Source organism: Equus caballus, chromosome 5, assembly GCF_041296265.1.
Source record: "Equus caballus isolate H_3958 breed thoroughbred chromosome 5, TB-T2T, whole genome shotgun sequence".
NCBI classification, from domain to species: Eukaryota; Metazoa; Chordata; class Mammalia; order Perissodactyla; family Equidae; genus Equus; species Equus caballus.
The window spans coordinates 79916392-79936012 of NC_091688.1; the positions used below are offsets into that span (position 1 = coordinate 79916392).

The 19621-nt window shown below is 43.0% G+C and overlaps 1 protein-coding gene and 1 long non-coding RNA gene across 16 annotated transcripts in view; one reads left to right on the forward strand and one right to left on the reverse strand.

Moving 5' to 3' along the window:
* LRRC8D (leucine rich repeat containing 8 VRAC subunit D) overlaps positions 1–19621 on the reverse strand; it is a 109147-nt gene that overhangs the window by 86104 nt on the left and 3422 nt on the right. For 9 of the 15 annotated variants that reach the window (XM_070266360.1, XM_070266366.1, XM_023640271.2 and 6 more), the window contains exon 2: positions 1029–1176. The exons of 1 other annotated variant lie outside the window; for it this stretch is intronic. The gene's annotated coding sequence lies outside the window, so the exon portion shown is untranslated. Of the gene's footprint in view, positions 1–304; positions 639–1028; positions 1177–1477; positions 2697–19621 lie in introns of those variants that run through there. 5 more of the 15 variants (XM_070266363.1, XM_023640273.2, XM_070266367.1 and 2 more) reach the window with 5 other exon arrangements.
* Positions 671–15079, forward strand: LOC138924128 (uncharacterized). The gene is made up of 2 exons (XR_011438822.1): positions 671–801; positions 14867–15079. It is a non-coding gene; the product is annotated as an uncharacterized lncRNA (long non-coding RNA).

Here is a 19621-nt window from a genome sequence, read left to right on the forward strand (position 1 = left end):
ACAAGACTGGAGTCTCACCAGGTAGATAAATATAGGTGGAGTAACAAGGCCAGGATTTCACTGGGGGAGAAGCCAATATAATTCGGTCTGCAGAGAGAGGAGCTGCCAGGAAAAGCAAGAACCAAGAAGTCTGTACACAAAACCAATCTTTTCTCTAGCGTTTTATTGTCCACCTATGAACATGTGAGATGGAGGAAGACAGGCATGTGAAATTACAATCTACCTAGTGAATTTGAGAAAAGTCATTCACAATTTTACTCTGATGAAAAATGGAATTTAATGAATAAAGATGTCTGGCTCCTACCTTTAAAAGTGCCTTCTGTCTCAGCAAGGGAGCCCGGCTAGGAAACCACAACTGGAGTTAACAAGCCAGACACCAGACTAAACACTTCAGAACTAGCTGTCGCTCATTCCTGGTCGCTACCTTTCCGGTGTGTGTCTGCATCACTAATTCCCTCAGTTCCTGACGGCCTGGCTCTCCCCAAACAGAAAGCAAAGAGAGGGGTTCCTCAGGCTGAGGAGGTGGGATTTCCGAGCCTGGACACCAAGACTCTTGCTCTCCATACACTTCACCCCCAACTCATCCTCTTTTTCGAGAAAGCCCTACGGCCCCACCTCTCACACTCTTAGTAACACCCAAGCCTCCCCGACAGACATGTAGATAACTCCAGGCCGGAGAGGGAGGAACAAAGAGCCGCCGCTTCAGGCGGCAGCAGGAGGAGGAGGAGGAGAGGGTGGAGAGGGCAGTTGAGGACTCCGGAGGCCTCCCGGGCTCAGGCAACCCAGCAGCTCCCGCCCAAGGTAAGCTCGCGCAGGTCCCGCGGGCGCAGCGCGCGGCCCCAAGCCCTCCCGCCCGGGTTCAGCACACCCGGGAGGCGCAGCGACAGAGCTTGGCAGAGACCTTGGGGGAGAAAGCAGTAAAGGGGCGCAACCAAGAAGAAGCATGCAAGTGAGGCTGCAGCGCGGAGCTAGCGATCAGGCTCAGCGACACTGGGGGTGGCGGCCAGTGACAGCCCGGCCCCACGCACCTGGACCAGGCAGCCACCCTGCTCCCTCAGGGCGCTCTCCGGGGACTCGGCTTCTGGCGGGCTCCGCAGGCTGGCACCGGCGACGCGGAGACTTCTTCACTCCTCCATCCTGGGACCCGGCAGCACGCTATAGACAGCCGTGCACTTCCTGTTTGAAAACACGGGGGAGAGAAAGAGCGAGAGAGATCCGAGTGTCGGCAGTGTGGAGGGAGGGACGCAGCCCGCGGCGAGCGAGGACGAGGGGGCTGCGGGTTGCATAAGCACCGCCGCCAGCATCGCCATGGTCGGGACCAGGCGCTCTCCCCCGGGCCGGCGGCGACCCGCCACGCCGCCTCCCGCGAGGTGGCTGCCGCGGCCGGCGGGCCTCCCCCTGCCGGCGGCCTCGCCGCCCGCCCACGCGCTCGCAGCCCTTCCGTTTCCAGCTCCGGCCTGGGTTCTCCCCTCTGTACCTAAGGCGATGGACTCCGCGCTTCCTCCCGGCCCTGAGTGCAGTCTGCCTGCCTTTTCCTCCTTTCCTCGCCTCCCCGCCCCCGCCCCGGAAAAAAATCCCCTGTAGAAGGTGTAAAAGACAAGACAGCCTTTCCAAGGGAGTGGAGGCTGGATTTATGCAAAAATTTAAAGTTAAGAGCCACATCCCAGTATATCCACTACAGCTCAGCAGCCTAAAGAGCCTCAGGATGGGAAATTACTTGTCTTGCGCCTCGCTGACTCAAAAGACAGAGCGTGCACACAGCTGCCACGAACTGCAAAGGAAAAAAAAGTATTCCGGGTTCCTAGGCTCTCTCTCTACTGGGCTCCTCAGCCTCACAGTCTCCTAACGTTTATATACACCAATTCCACACGAAAGATAATCGTGTAAGTGCATTCCTCGAAAAAACAATTCAGTATTTCTCTCTGTGTATGAACCACAGAGCAGTTCCAAAGTTCTAGGTTTATGTTCATTTTGTTACCCTCTGACTTAGGCGAACTTCAGGGTAGTGTTTAAAAAATAATGAACAGATGGTTTAAGAATCTGCCACATGCAGAGTGTGCCAGCTCTAGGAGTTCACATATGTGTTCAGTGCCGGGTTTCTGGGCTTCCAGGTGTGGACTGCTCCATCTGTACCCTGCCTGCCCTTGCCACAAATCTATCCAGTTACATGGCACTTATAGGACTGTCTCTGATAAACAGTTCTTTTATCATCGAGCTGATGACTTAAATAAAATTTATTCATGTTTCAAAACTCGATATGGAGAACAGACTATAAAGGATGTTTATTCTTCACTAAAAGCTAAATTTTGACTGAAGTACAAAGAAACTGACTGACATTAAGCTCCTACTCAGTGCTAGACGGCATCTCATTTCAATCTCCTCTTGGTCTTAACGTTCCCCACCAGATCTGCAAAAGTCCTATGCTCATATTCCCAATTGAGGAAACAGGGTCAGTGAAGCCAAGTAACTGTCCCAGTGTCTCAGCTAGAAAGCGGTCAAATGGAGAGTTGAATAATAGGTCTTTCCTAAGTGTAAAATCTGGGCTATTTCCTCTACACACTGCTAATTTTCAAAACCATAGTGAATTCCGGGAGAAAAATCAAGCACAGTGACCATCTGTGATCCATTCCTTCATCTCCAAATGACCCTGCAATTTACATGCTATTACTCTGTTGAACTAGCTAGGTTCCTTATCCATCTGAATAATATGTACCTTGAATACTTGAGCAGAGGACACTGTGCCCTTTTCAGTTATCTACTACTGGCTCTGTCAGCCTTTTCAGAATTACTTGGTGGCAAAAGTTCAAAAGGTTCTGGGATAGCAACTCATATGTCAAGGTACAAAGTCTGTCCAGTTCAGAACCTAATCAGCTAACACTTGTTCCCTGAACTCTTTTTCTCTATCCGGGCCTTTTTAAGGAGAAAAAGAAATATGCATGGCCTCAACTTAGTGAAACCGTAGAAATCCTCTCATTTTCCATTTCCTTCTGCTTTAGCACTTAGTTCACACTCACCTGTCAGTAGCTTGCTGCTACTATCCTGACAAGCCAAGAAACAGCATATACTGAACGGTGATTAAAAATGGGCAATGTGAGACCCCAGACACACGCAGAGAGAGTGAGGGAGACAGTGAGTGGTTCCGTCTTGCCTCCAGATGAACCACATCCCACTTGCCCCTCCCCACCACCTCACAAAGCAGCACACACTCTGGAGTTGGAGAGTGAATGTCAGGCAAGGGCAGTCCAAGCGTGAGGGCAGTGGCTGGGCAAGGCTGAGACCATTCCTATCCTTCAGGCACACACAGTTGAATGAGGGCTCATTACTAACAACTTCTTGAGGGGTCTTAGCATCGTTTTAGGGTCCAGCTCTGCCTCTGCTGCCAGCTTTTCCCTTCTCTCTGTCCCTTGCTTACCCTGCACCTGTCAACTCTTCATCTCCTTTCACAAACGTAATGCTTCTTCCCAAAGCACTGCCATTTCTTTCCCACAAAGAACCTGGTGGGAGGGAAGGAGGGCATTCAGCTCAAAACTTCTCTCCCTTCTCTCATTTAAAAAACCCTGTCAATAATTACCATGTTTTTACATCCAATTCTATTTTTAAATACCTTTTGTTACCCTACCTTCATTTCTGTTACTCATTATAACTCCAAGAGCCTAGGAGGAAAAACTCTGGAAAAAAAATAAAATTCTTAAGAAAGAGCAAAGGAAACATGCTTAAAATTAACATGTATGGATCCCAAAGTTCATAGGTCAAATAATACAACACTCCTAAGATGACATCAGTTCCTGACGTTCCTAAAAACCACAAGGCGTGAGCATTGTCGTACTTTCCCATGGCTCAGCTATTCTCTTGCCCCTTCTGCTTTTCATAGAGAAGTGTTTCTTCCTTAATGCTGTTGAGTAGGAAAAACAATATGGAAATCACAATCTCATAAGATGAGCAAAAATATGCTCCCATGTAGGCACAAATAATGCCACAAAAGGGCAAATTAATTTTGAAAGAATTTTGGGGGTTGACTTTGAAAATCTCCACTCCCTAAGTACTACAGTCCATGGATGAAGAGAGCGACATTGTGAAAGCCATTTTAGAGGCTCCAAAGTAATGGACAAGAGATAGCTTTTCTGAGGACTAATGGGTGTGGAGGAGAAAGTGATAAACTCACACCTAAGAACGATGCTGTTTATTTTTCTTCATCTTAAAAGAGAAAGACCTTACTTTGGTAGTTAACGTTTCTCACAAGATTTCTCTCTATGAGGATGCTTGGCCATTATTATAGCTGAATTTTGCAAACAAGAATAAGAAAATGACAAGCTGTCTGGTTACCTAAGAGATTGCCTCTGTACCAGCAGCCTTCACATCCGTGTCCCTGTCTCTGTCTTCACCTCCAGGGTAGCACAATCAACAGGCTTTTCTGTGAAGGAGGTCTCTGGCACTCACACTCACCTTCTGGCCTCTGCAAAACCTGGGCCCTGGCTTTCAAGGAAGATGTCCTCAGAGCCAACTGGCTGGCTTGATTGGCATTTACTCACAGAGGGTTGTTAGCCATCTTCAATGAGCCAGAGTGTCATTTCATGGAAAAAATGTAGCAAGAAGGTGCAAATCATCTTTTTAAAAAATCTGCCTGCAAGATGGCTTACACTCCCTCCTGGGCACAGAGTTTCCTGGTTTTGAGCAAGGAGAGAAGGAAAGCTACTTACAGCAGCCCACAGCATGACTTGGAAGACCCAGCGAGAGTAAGAAACATGGGCCAGGGTAGCTACAGGCCTGAGCTGTAAGTCCCTCAGCTCGGTGATTCAGTTTCCTCAGCTTCCAAACACACACATATGAACTCACCCACGTCGCACAGAATTAGCAACATTTACATAGGACCCTCACGTGCCCTGCCTGACTGAATTCTCAGAACTGCCTGTGCAGGAAGGAGTCTTTATCACGGTGTTAGAAGTGGAGCTCACAGATGTTAAGTCATTTTCTCAAAGCAGTAGGTAATAGAGCTAAAATTCACCCCGTGTCTGTTCTTCCTCCTTTTAACTGAAGAGAAATGAGTGGGTGCACTTTGGCTGTGGATTTATTATTCTGTGCTACACATTCTTTACTCAGAAGAATCTCACTTTTAAAACACAACTTGTAATGTTCTCTCTCAACTGCATGTCACTTTATCACCTTGCCAAATTTTTGTAAAGTGTAAACTCTAAACTTGTGTTTTGCAACAGCCCAACTGATTTTAAGCCCCAACAATATAAGTCAGTATAAATTAAGTTAAATATGCTCTTGCGCTGCAGCTGAATATTATTTTATAAAATATAAACAAGGCAGATCCACTGGTGAAACTGTGATGGACAAAATCTTAATACATGTTTTCCAAGTCTTCTCTCTCATTCTTCAGTTAGTATGCAAATATATGTGTAAAGTGGGCCATACTGACTGATGTACTGTGATTTAGTGGGCATAAATATGAAAGAATAGCAAGAAACCACAAAAGTTTGACTAAATGCAAATACCTGTACATAAGTTAAGAGCATTCAAAATGCGTCCAACATAGACTGCCAGCAACGAGCAGCCTTGGGTTATTTACTGACTGCTGATGGTGATGTCTATTGTGTAGACTAAACACTGTCCTATGCAACATTTTTCTTTGGAAGGCATGTTTTGTCTATTCATCTTCTGTGGTGGGTGTTTCTGCTTCCTTATTTAAAAAAATATTTTTTAATTCTCTTTGGGCATCCATTAAAATATATACATTAAAAATCCAACAACTTAAATGGATTGGTCCTAACGAATCAAATAAACATAATGTTCATGACTAAGAGAATTATGGTCTTAAAAAGGACTTAAAAATATATAAGCATCTGCACAACACATCAGAAGGTAGCAAAATATACGCGCTGAAAGAGAATAAGCTACACACATCACTGTCTAAGGAACATATCAATTATCAATTACCTACTGTAAGGAAGACCTGAAGAAGAAAAGCAGTTTATGAATAATTGAGGATGGCAAAATCGGGTAGTTTGATTTTTCCTTTCCTTTCCTTTGCCTGCAATGGAATGACTAAGGCAAATAGCATGAAAGAGAAACAAAGTGCCTGGAAAATCCAGAAACGTTATTATAAACTTTTGACAGATTATTCATCAACTATTAAACTAAACCTAGCTAAACGAATTCCAACCACTTTACATGCATTGACTCAATTATTCCTGACAACAATGCTATGAGGCAGGAATTACCATTACCTCCATAGTGCAGATCAGGAAACAGACACAGAGATATTAAATAATTTGCCCAAAATAACACTGCTAGCAAATACCAGAACTTGGGCAGCCTGGCTGGCCACAGAGTCTACTTTCAACCAACACATTTTACTACCGACAGGGCACAGTTGGATTGGGCTTGCTTTCTCCAGCATGAAAGTTCACGGGGACTATCCCATGGATATGGCAGAAGGAGCAGTGTGAAAGGCTCAGAAGTTTTCCTTTTTGCAACAAGAATGTAACCACTGGTTGCAGGGGGTCAAGGATGCAGAGCCTGCTACATGGTTGCTGAATAATGAATATTGAAAAGATATTTGCAGAATGGAAAAGCCAAGAAGAAGGGCTGCTTCCTCACCTTGACCAGAATCCTGGATTGCAAGGCTCCAGGACTATCTGGCTACAGCACAAGTGAATTAGCAAGAGAAAGGAATGCAATGAATCCCGTGTACTTTGATCTTGGAGAAGCATTTGATACAGTGTCTCATGAAATCAGGGTCACTAAATCAACTGAAACTTATGTGGCTACAAGAACTACACAGGAATTAAGCAGGCTAGAAAGAAAAAGCCTGGATCTATCTACTAGTATGATGAAGGAAAGAACCACAGAGAACAGCATTCAATGTGTATGTAAACGTAACAGAAATTATACACTGTTATAATCAAATTTGCACATAACATTAATCTGGGAGGTATGAAAAGGGCAAATGAGGGCAAGCCATTTGACTTAGTTAAATTAACAGAGAGGTAAAGGAAAACAAGAAGTTCGGTTTCATTTTTGAGATCCCTTTAATTTTCAGGGAGGGGCCAAGATGCCCAATGGCTAGGAACCGCCTCTAGACCCGAAATGCCAAGACTGTGCAAAGTCAAGCAGTAGTAAATAAAGTAAAGCAAGCAATAAGTAAATAAGTAAATAAAGTAAGCAATAGTAAGCTTGATATGTTTAAAATTCTAGGACCTTAGGTCTGAACTTTAGGAAGTATGATCTTATTATTTCATACGCCACCAGTAAAGTTTCATGGGAAATAATATTCCTTTCAACAAGAAGACTTTGTTAGCAAAACTCAAAGAAATCAAGAGGCTCAAAGGCTGAATTTAGAGGTCAGATGAAAAAATCAGTGGTGTATGTATAATCTGGCCCCACTACAAATATGCCGCACAGGCAGAAGGTCATGAGAATGGTTTGCAAACATACAACAGAATAAAGAACAGTGGAGAAGGAAGAGAGAAGAGAGCTAAAACTTGGACTAACATTATTTTTTTAAGCATAAATTATAATTTCTAATTTCTTTAATGTTGAGAAATCACTTCTCCCTTGGTAGAAGTGTTTGCCTTCCCAGCAAAAATTATACTTTGAAAGTCAGTAGTTGATTTAGAACTCAAGAAATGGGAGTAAGAGAGGTCTGTAACATTTGGAAAAAATAGTCTAAATTTGGGCTGGGTCCCAGGAAATGTGCAAGTGAGCATCATTTCATTCAACTCCTAAGAGATTGAAGAACTGAACTTTTAGCTCTGTAACCATCTTTTTTTGTTTGTTTGTTTATTTAGAATGGAATACGTAGGATTTCCTTGGTGACTGTTCATCGATGGTCTCTCATAGAGCCTGAGCTCTATGATGAAGAGGCAGTCACCAAGGAAACCCTACAAATTGCATTTCCTTCTAAATAAACAAAAATAAGGGAAATATAGCACAAAGACATAAAGATTAGAGCCATACTACATTCTAGATATGAATGGGAAAATTTATATGAAAATGACGATGATCTGAGATTATTATTTAATATTTATAGAGAATAAAAAGCAAAGCATAAAACCAAATAGACAGATCCTCCCCAAGGTGTGATTATTGGTCCCCACCCCATGGTTTAAAAATCATCCACACAATGACAAACCCACAATTAGCCTCAGCCCAGAACCCTCTCCAAGATGTCCTATTCCTTCCACTGGCTGCACTCAGAGTCACATGCAGGGCCTTTTAAACACAATTTCCCAGGCCCCACCCCAGATCCACAGCATCAGAGTCACTGGGGTGGGGAGGCTGTTCTCAGAGTTTGTACCTTTAGGAAACGCCCAGGTGACCCTAAGGTGCAGCCCGGCTGGGGCCCTCTGCTGCAGACACTCTACTCTTCCTCACTATACCACCACAGTCACTGGAGTCAGGGACGAGAGCAAATGATTTCCCTGCTCAAGAGCCTTTAATGGAGTAACCTTCAAAGGCAACGGAATGAAGTCCAAACTCCTTAGTCGGACGCTCCAGGCCCTCTGTAATCTGTCCCAAACTACTTTCCTGTCCTCCCTTCCTCCTGCATCTCTTACTCTGTCACAGCACCTTTCCCCAAACACATCACCTACTTCTTCCACGTCTCCATACTTGGCTGCCCCAATGTGCCCTCAGCTCTCCCACTCTTTCCCTACCAGTCACCATCTTTCTCATCCTTCAAGGCCCCGCTTGTCATTTTCCTTTGCGAAATCTTCCCTGATCTTTCCAGTCAAAATCAGCCTCTCCTTCCTCTGAGAGAAGGTCAAAAGCATTTAGCTCGTGCAGGAATTACAGCATACGCTGCACTCCGTGCTGACTTATACTCAACTGTTTACAGGCTGGTCTCCCCCCGAATGCAGGGTGTATCTTACTCACGTTTCCGACTGTGGATGAAAGACACACCTAGGCTCAAACTGAAGTTCTTCCAATTACCTACTAGCACTGCAACCCTCGGTAGGTTATTTAAACACATTGAGCCTCAATTTTATGATCTTTGAAAAGGGACAAAAAAAAAAAGATACCTGCCTTCATAACTGATGTGAGGATAAAACATGAAAAGGGAGCCCAAAGTGGACCACCTAAAATGCACCAAAACGACAGCTGTTTTTATTACTAATTTATTTCCTATCGTACTAGAATGCACTGCAGATACAGTAAGTGCTCAAAAAGCATTTGTTTTCATTAAAACTAAAAAAAAGCATTTGCTTTCAAAGTAATAAGCAGTGATTTCTTAAAGCCCTTTCTCCTTACCCAATTTTGTTCTGTTATGAAGGGCATTTCATAATATTTCTATTGAGAAGTCATCTCTTACTCCCCTTCCTTTCGTACAAAATTCTAACTAACAAGCCCCGTCAGTGTCCCTCCTACTCCAGCTTGGCTTTTTGCTTTGGACTACAGTAACTGCCTGCAGCCACAGCGTCGCTGCCCAGAGAATCGCCCGCTTCACCCTTACAACAAACAGTACTTTGTAGGCAAACTGGAGGCGAGCCCAAAGTAGGAGGGGGAAAAACCAAGAAAAGGAGTTCAGGCCAGAAACTGAGTCGACACCCGCACCACGGTCCACACTATAACACAGGTAAGGAGAGAACAGAAAAGGAAAGAGGCTCAGATCAAGGCACACCTTCCCCAACTCTCTCAAGCATCCGCCTCACCACTCACCCAGGGAAAAGGACGCCCAAGACTCACAGAGGACACGCTGGTCCACGCACTGCCTGACACACATGGCTATTGTGGTTAATAAAATATTGTCATATCTAACAGATTCTTCTCCTCTCCAAACCAATCATATTGCTGTTATTGTCTCCTCCACCATTTACAGTGGATAAAACCTAAGTCTTGACATATTCAACGTCATACAGACAGCAGAAGAGAGTGCCAGGACCAGAACTCAAGTCTTCTAGACTCCAAATCTTTGGTCCTTCCCATTGCCCTACAGTAAGTGTGAAAAGTAATTTTAAAAATGTTCTCAACTCACCAAATCCACTAGCTGTCAAGCTAAAATAGTTTTTTTGCTCCTAAAAACAATGTAGTGCCCATAGTAAGGACTGTCACAGCACACGGCCTCAACTGCAGCCCTGAGAGTGACCAGGCCAGCATTCTAGCACAGCATTCCAGGAAGCCCCTTTAGCTTTCTCTTCCTGGATGGAAACTGTCTTCCCATAATTTTGCCTGTTTTTTTGGTTTGGGGAGGAGGTATTAGGGAAGGAGTATAATTTCCTTTCTTTTTTTTAATCAAACCCTGATCCTGAGTTTAAAGCTGAGGTGATGTGGAAAGCAAAAGACTCTCTAAAACAAATCTGTGATCCTTGTTGTGAGAAAATACCAGAGGCAATAATGCGGTCCTCAGAAGCACAGATCCTGAAGCCATGACTGCCTGGGTTCAAATCACAGCTCTCCCACTTCTAGCTATGTGGGCTTGAGTTCCTTGGCTGCTCCCGGTGATGCTCACAGTGATGGGGAAGTGCAGTCAGACTGGGCACCTGGGCCTTGGTGTCCTCTGCTACAAAATGGGACGCTGTGAGGAGTCGATGAGCTAACATACATAAAGTGCTCCACACAGTGTCAGGCATGCGTGAGTACCACGTTAAGTGTTCCCTATTATTATTTCCAGAATAGGTTAGTTTCTAGGATTGTGTTCTTTTCTCAAGTGCATCTTTATAAAAATGTGAAAGAAGTCTTCTTGTACAATTCGCTGATCCATAATGTGCCAAACCAGCATAAAGATTATTTACAAGTTTCGCTTCCTGATAGGACCTTCCATGATTTCCATCTGTGGACTAGAGTCTCTGGAAGAACAAACAGTGGAATTCTAAGAATTTTTCTTCTTCCCAGCAACAGTGCAAGGAAATCCGTACCCATTCTCCCAATACTACAAACTGGCTTCCATAATGAGCAAAAAACAAAGACCCTCATTGCATTAAACCAACTAATGTGGGGTGCATTTTTAAAATGTGCTTTTTATTCTGAAAGCAACTGAAGTGTTAAAAATTTAAAGTTACACCAGTTGAGAAAGACAAGGTTCAGGTCACACAGGGATGACAGCCCTAATACTGAATAAAACCTGCTGATGAATCAAAAGGTTTCTTTCCCAGAAAATGCTGAAATTCCAGGAACAATGTGCTATACTTGGGATGATTAAGAGAAAAATGCTTTTAAAAATCCCCTCTCAGGCTAGAGTCTCGACTCAGCTGGTGATAGAGATCTACTAAAATACCACCTCCCTTCTCTTTCAGAGAGGACGTATGTACAACAAATTATACTCCAATGATACAAGGATTTTCCCCAGAAGAGCAGATAAAAGTCAGGACAGGAGCCCTAGTTGGGTGACAACACAGGCCTGGGGTCCCATCCTGCACAGGGGCACCCAGTCAAGGAGAGGGGCTCAAACCCCTCTCCATTCAGCCTACACCATTCTCCGAGCAGCATGCCTGATGGGGCAGATGCAGCCCAGCCATGGAGCCCTGAACCTCACACAAAGGACTCTGGGAGCTGCTGCAAGAGGCGCTGAGCACACCAGCACTCCACAAGCAAAACAAGCTGGTGTCCAGAGGCATCTGGGAACTGGGGGCTGCCATGCATACCCCCTTAGTCAATGCTGTGGTTTGGGAAAAAAAATTGTTGGTTTCTCCTCGAACATAGCCAACATTCTACAATGCAAACCTTTTCCAGCTTTCTGGCTTTTTGCTATTGGCTGTTCTGTGCTCCCCTCTTCTTTCCCTCACTCCATATTCTCAGTTCTGACATAAACACTTTCCCCTCCTTTTCATGCCAATTCTCCTTTTGCAGGAGCCATAACACAAATGAACGTGCACACACTGGGTATGGCAAACTAATAGCATCCTGCCCACCCACATAGATTCTGCACTATTTCTAAATATTTATCCAGTCATAATTTTCCCTTTCTCATGTAAGGACTCCTCTTTTTTCTCCCTCTCTTCCCTATTGTCCCCCAAACAATTTTAAGATATAAATAAATCTTCCTCTTCCCTCATCTTCTGGGGTAGATGACCTCATTCTTCACCTCCAAGCTCCATTCTTCACATCCAAGTGGCACTTACCCTTCATTCTTATTACTGCGCCTCCTGCCCCGCCCCCATACCTGTTATCATCTTCTAGCTGCTTCACTCTCAAACTCTACATGTTTCTCCCTGAATATACAACTCCTCAGACAGGACAATCTTCAAATGCACCCACTCCAGACCAAATTTAAAGGGCAGAAACTGTTACCATTACAAGTATGGGGCTTTTGTTTTGTTTTGTTCTACTTGGGGTGGGGAGAGAAGCATAAAACAATGAAATCAAGTTTTGATTTGTTTCCACTTAAACTGATATTAAAAGTGTCCTGTGCTTTTATTCAAATCCTATGCTTCTGTTTATTGGGCCACAAAAGGGCTATCTACCTCTAAGGGCCTAAGCTCGTGGGCCGTATCCAGCCCACAAAGCTATTTTGTTTGGTCGGCAAGAAGTTCTTATTTAAAATGTTGAGTTAGCCAATCTTTAAAATCAGGAGATATTTAAGTAATAATCCAGATTTCTGACTTACAGTGAAAAATCAGAAGATCTGGCAAGATTGGCCCACATTCCCATATGGCAACAATTGGCTGCTGAATAGATCTGCTAAGCAGACCCCTTTAGACAGGACCTGCATTTTCTAGTTGAGCCCAGGTCCACCCCCCACTCCCTCCTGATCACCCTCCCTGAGGCTGAGTCCCAGCTGCCATAAATCATCTCACAGGAGGCCTTGTTTGGTCTTTGCTGGAGACCCCCAGGCCATAGCTAGTCTCCAACTCTCTCTCTCGCTCTCTCTCTCTTTGGTTAGTGCAGAAATTACAGATGTAATTATAAAGTTTCTGTTTGGTACAGAATTTTCCAGGTACAAATAATGTATAAGGAAAAGAACATAAAACTAAGCAAAAAGGAAAACATTCCACAATAGAAAAATATTTGAAAAGAACCAAGTTAAAGAAAGAGGAAAGTCTCTCTCCGTACAAGTGTGTATAGGAAGGGGGAGCACTTGTGCAAGCTGTGTAACACTGCAGACCATTTCCCAATTTGTACCTCATTAATGGCTCATGTTAATACGAAAAATAAAACTGCTAAGGTAGAAAGTTTAACATAATGAATCTACTCTACTGAAATGATCACACTTGAGCATAATAAACCTCCAAGTAAAACAGACAAGTGTGATCATTTCAGTAGAGTAGATTCATTATGTTAAACTTTCTACCTTAGCAGTTTGAGAGAAGATGGATCATGATTACTTGTTCCTAATTGCATATAGCATTTAGTCAGCAAGTATTTGGATATAACACCTTAACAAATATTAGCTACATCTTTAATATTTGTGTACAGTAGTTATTGTAAGGTCAGATCTAATTGGGAGGAGGGTGCTTAACGTGTGTTATTACAAGTGGCATTCTATCACCAATACTGGTGACAAAAGAGAATAGGGCTAGAGAAAGCACCAAAACAAGTGGTTTTAAACTACTCTCTCAATTCTAGGATAAACTTTCACGCAAGTGGTTTTACCAACAGGTTGATATTTTCTAAAACCGCTGTGCGCTGATGAGAACATTGAAGACCTGGGTGCCAGCACAGCTCTACTCTTCACAGCTGGGTTCTCACCTTTCAGAGCTGATCCATAAATGAGGAGCACAAATTAGATGAGTTGTCAGGTCCCTCTATACCTCAAAATCTGACTCTCATTTTTGTTTTTTTAAAGAGATATTAATAGGTATTATAAAATGAATACGAAGAAATCTAAGAGAAACGCGAACAGTAGATAAGAGAATAGGCTTTGGAATAAACAAGACTACTGTTCCACCTCCATCACTTCTGCATGATTTTTCTGCAAATCACATAACCTCTCAAGCCTCAGTTACCTCATCTGTAAAGTAGGAATAAATCCACCTCCCAGTCAGGACTGTTCTGAGGATTAAATGAGAATGCATGTAAATTCCAGGGGCATAGGTTTGGACAATCAGTCAATGCCTAATAAATAGCTATTATTGTTAACTTTGAGTATTCCATAAAGTGTCCAATTACTTCCTGACCAGTTAAGTTTAAAAAAACTAGTTATATATAATAAACTGATTTTAAAAGCTTATTCAGTAGGGTGCCATTGCAAGCACCATGGGAGCCATTTTCCAAAGAATTTTAATTTTCAAACATCTCTTAGAACTGGGTTGGGAACAATCCGTGAAGAGAATTTTGACTGATGGCATTTCATACACAATGTGATGGCCATGAAACAGTCCTGTGTCCATGGTGTGAGATCTAGAGAGACGGCTTCCTGGTGGTCAATATCCTTCAGAGAGAAGGGTTGTCTGCACTTCCTTTCTTCTCCCTGCTTTGTACAATTCATTGCAGTGTTGGTGATCTCTTGATGCTGAGATTTAGCAGCGAAATTTATGAGTTGCTGGGGAAGTGAAGCCTTCTTTGGCAATGTTCCTAACTATTCCCAGCAAGCAGAGGAGGAAAGTAAAAAGGTTTTTAAGAAAAGAAATGTTCTAATGGAATCTAACATCGATATATATGAGCCTTCCCCAAGAGCAGGTGTCAAGAGGAGGATACAGACATCTTGGAAACCTCAGAGCAGTGGTAATTGCTACACTTTTGATTTCCTAGACCAGTAAAATTTCAAAAGGAAGACTATCATAAAATTGCCAGGTTTTAGATGACCAAGAAGTGACAACAAAAAGCAAACCATCACTATCCTTTCATAAAAGGAAAAAAAATATTAACTCCTCAAAGTAGGACAACCCAAGTCTTTTTTTAATAAAAAGCCCCTTCAAATTGAATAAACTTAGCACTAAAATTAAAATGGAAAAGATTGCTGCATTGTCTTCTTATTTTTCCACAGGCTAACAAAACTGTGCACCCACTCTAGAAAAGACTGTTCAAGAACGGATTGCGAGTTGGCCCCATCATGCTATCCACTCCAGGATGCAGTATTTCATGGAGGCACCAAGGGCCACACTGTGGACCATCCGCTGTCTTGGTCATCACCTTCCAAGGATACAGATGTATCCTTAAAGCTCCTTGTTTGTCTTAATAACAAATTGTGGGCTGCTCAGCCACAGATGTTTCAAAACCTTTTGGAAAACATCTTCACTCAGACCCCAGCCTTTGTGTACAACTATGTAAGATGATGGCTCTCAGTCTTGGCTGCACATCAGACTCCCTTGTGGGCAAGAAAGACTCTTTTCAAAATGAACTTCCACTCCCAGAGATTCTGATTCAACAGGAATGGAGGAGGGTCTGGGCTGTGTAACTTTAAAATATTCCCCAGACTGATTTTGATGGCAGCCAGAGTTTCGAAAAACTGGTACCATATTTTTTTGCATTCATCCTGAATTGATGTCTTATAAGGCTTTAAGGTATACCTCTTTATGCATTCCTTCAGGCAACAAGTATGGATGGAGGGCCTGACACGTGAGGAGCACTAGGAAATTAGTGGAGAACAAGACAGGTATATTATTATGCCTTTACCACAGTGACAGAGCACTGGAACCTGTAAGACAAGGAAGCAGGCAACTGAAATACCACATTCTAATTTGCTGGGATTAGGTGAATAATCCAGGTTTCCTCTGTCCCTATCGTAGTGGTTTTATGGGCTTCAATAATGTCTCCTCCCAGCTGTCTTCTTTCCAGATACTAAAAATCTTAAGATTTTTATCAGAAAACAGATGGGCAAGGCCCTGTGCTCATGGAGCTTCCCTCTAGCAGGAATGTCTATACTTTCTACATATATACCATTACATTGGTCAACCAGCCCTGGTGTCCTTCCTAAAGTCAGGTGTCCATGCTATGAAGAGAGCACAGTAGAAACTTAATACTGTATTTTCTATTTTGTTTCCAAAATCTTTTTGATGAAGCTTAGCATTTCCTGTCCTTTTGAATCTGCAACAGCAAGTTGGGACGACATTACAGAAGTATTTTCGAAGCCCTTCCCTGGGTTTTCCCAGCAAAATACCATCCTACGACAGGTCCAAGATTAATACCTGACCTTATATTTGTCCACAAAGAAACTCACCTGCAAATCTTTTGATGACTAACATATCCTAGTATGGTTTCCCTGGAGTAAATCCCCATTGGTTAGAGATTTCATAATTCAGAAGAGCTTACTGTCAACTGTAAACCTAGAAATTCCACTGTGTGCACCTTCTTTTGGATCAATTATGTAAATAAGACCTGAGGGACCCCACTGTTTACACACCTCCAAGCAGAGGAGAAATCTTTATCCTCAGGCCATTATTTGTGGTCTTTAAGGCAGATAGATTCTAATGCCTGCTCTGTCACTACATGTGTAAGCTGCAGCTAATCCCATCACCTCCTTGTGCCTCCATTTGCTCACCCACAAATTCAAGCATCGATCCCTTCCATCTATAAAATTATTTCTTTCTTTTCAAAATGATACACTGCATCCTTAATTCCAAGATGACTTCAACTTTGATACAGCCTTTGAAAATATAAAAGGACAATATCTGAGGGTTTTCAAGTATTTTCCCCCTTGAGAAATCTCATCTATTCACAAAACATCCCTTCTTCTCACAGGCATAGCCTTCATCTCCAGAGGATATAGACAGGTTTCCCATGTGGCCAGTACAGAAGTGAGAGCAGGCACACTGTACCATCTGGACAGATAACACACCAGCAAGGGATTGGGCACAATGGACATTCACAACAAAGAGGGTGCACATATTGGCTATGAGAACCGGAATGTTGTTCTAGCACTCTCGACACTGTTGGATGGCTACCACCTGAACCAAGTAATTTATTTAAATCTAGTTTGTTGGATAGATCTAGAACATTTGGAGAATCTGACACTACATTACCTAGGATTTCTGACCTGCCTGCTTCAAAAGACACCTCAGAATGGTAATTTCCTAATGTCTTCTCAGTGAAGACACAGGAAATCTGATAAGTATAAAATTACATCGATGACAAGCTAAAGCCTAGTTCTGGGAAAAAGGCTTGTTTCTAAGTCCCAACCCTCTTTCCTTCCCCAAATGTGAAGCTATCACTAATTAAGTATTTTGGGCATAGTGGCAAAAAGAAAAGGAAAAAAAACTTATCCTGAGTGGGAAGCAAGCTCATACATGGTTTTTGCCAGTACCAGTTATCCTGTTTACCTCTTCACAAATTTCAAAAGCAACTCTGATCTGGCAAGCTTCAGATTTGCACAGAACATTACAAATTCTCTTCCAGATGTCTAAACAGAATTACAAAGACCCCAGAGGATGGAGTACAGATTTCAGAAGCTTGCAACAGACTCAAATAATTTCAAAAGGGCACCTTAGGTGCAAACATCTGCAAGAGCTAAATGCAATGTAGTTAGGCCACGAACACAGATTTCTCAGAAGCCCCTAAACTAAAAGCAACCCCTGCAATTCATCTCCATCACTTAGCACCCTCGGCTCTCAAATAGGACCAGCATTGCCAAACTACCATGTTTCATATAGTATTAATACAAGTGACTACAAAGCTTTTGGCAAAGTCATCCTCCACTCCTCTGTCATATTGATTAGAAGGCAGAATCAAGATTTTAAAATCTCAAAAGACCTGAAGACTGGACCAAAATAAACAGGATAGTACTGAACAGGGACAAAAAACAAACAAAGTGACCAAAAAACTTCCACTCAACTTCTCAAAAAAAATCTGCTCAACAAATACAGGATGCAACAGCCCAAACAACAAATATCTGGGAGTTTTGACTATCCAGAACCTATACATGAGTCTGTGCTAGGCACTGCTTGGAAAAAAAAAAGGCCGTTTTGTAAGCTTAAGCTGCATAAGTAGATGCTTATGCCTTGGTCTCAGGAAAGAGCTGTCCTACTGTACTCTTTGTTGACCAGATCACATCTTAATTATCATCTTCAATTCCAGACACTCGTTACTCTTCAGGAGAGATGCTGACAAACTGAGAAGACAGCTAGAAACCATGTCCCACACAGGACTGAGAAAAGAATTGGGACTATTTTGCATTGAGAAAAGTTAATTGGGGGAAGGGGGGACATCACACTGTCTTTGTGCTTTCAAAGGGCTGTCCTGTGGAAGGGGGTCATTCTAAAGGAATAGAATCAATGGAACAAAGTTTCAAGGAGGCAGTCTTCACTTCAAATAATAATCATACACACAGTCCAAAGATATAATGATATGTCTTCACAAGTACAGGGTTCCTTGTTCCTGGGGGTGTTTAAACAGAGGCTGCCTAGCAAGTGTAAGAATTTACTAAAATAAAGAAGTCAGACCAGGGCCTCTCTAAAATTCCAAATCTGAATCCATGACTCCCCACTTACCCAATATTATACTGCCCTGCTAGCTCATTTGCCATGATCTCTTGAAAATGCCCTTTTCTTCTGAATAGGATTTGCCCAGATCCTAAGCACTTCAGGCCTACGCACAACAGAAGTCTCGTAGATTGGCTTCCTAACCTCAGCGTCCCTACTCACGCGTCAAGAACCACCCTCCTCAGTGCCTGTTCCAAGATCCAACTTCACAGCAGGCTTTAAGTTCACCCTCTAGGGCCAGGTTCTCAACCTTGGCACTACTGACAGTCAGGACAGGATAATTCTTTGTTGTGGGGGGATGTCCTTCACGTTACAGGATGTTTAGCAGGATCCCTGACCTCTACCCACTAGATGTCAGCAGCACCTCCCTCCCAGTTACAAGCAAAAATGTCTCCAGACATTGCCAGATGTCTGCTGGAAGGCCAAACCACCCCCTGTTGAGAACCACTCTTCTTGAGGCAAATGATTAACACTACTGCCTTGTGGTTCAAGTTTTCCACTAACCAGCTTCCCTCTACTTTCCTTCATCAGTCCTGTTCTCTGCTCCAGCCAGGCAAACCTATTTACTGGTTTTGACCTATGACACACCTCAAAGCTTCCCCTAATCTGTGCTCCTGCCCCCTTCCCCAACACACAGAACACTCCCCTCAGGTGCCAAACACCCTTTCCATTTCAGCATTCCTTGACCTCCTAGACAAACACAATCCTTTGCTTCTGGTGGTGTCCTCGGCGGTACCTGTCCACTCTCTGTTAGGACAAGAATCCTCTCTTTCATTGCTAAGGCATCGTAGCCCCTACTCTAGTTCTCTGCTTACTGCTGGTACTCAATAAACACTGACTAGTGTTTCTTAGAACATCAAACACCAGCTCCAATTATGCGTTAAAAATATGTGAAATTTCTTACCAACTACCACTTCAAGAACATGTGTGATCATGAGTACGGTTTCGACAAAACTTTGACTTTTTCATAGCTAGTGCCAATTTTCCTACGGTAGTGAGACTGAACCAAGACTAATTTCCAAAATACAGCTACCAAAACAATTTAGCTATTGGAACATGACAAACACATCAACATTATCTAAAAGTAATCAAAAAATGCCCTGTACAATATAAAAATAAGGAAAAAAGGCCAAGTTTTGACCAAGTTTTTTTTTAATTCTGTAAACCTTGGCAGGGAGAAAAAGATAGAAGTATGGCTCAATACTTTAACTGTTGCATCATACACTACTCAACGTGGTAACGAAAGGACCAGGGTACTGGGTCAGCTAAGGACAGTTTCCTCTCCAACCTTCTAATGTGTTCAGTTTTAATCAACAACGTACACA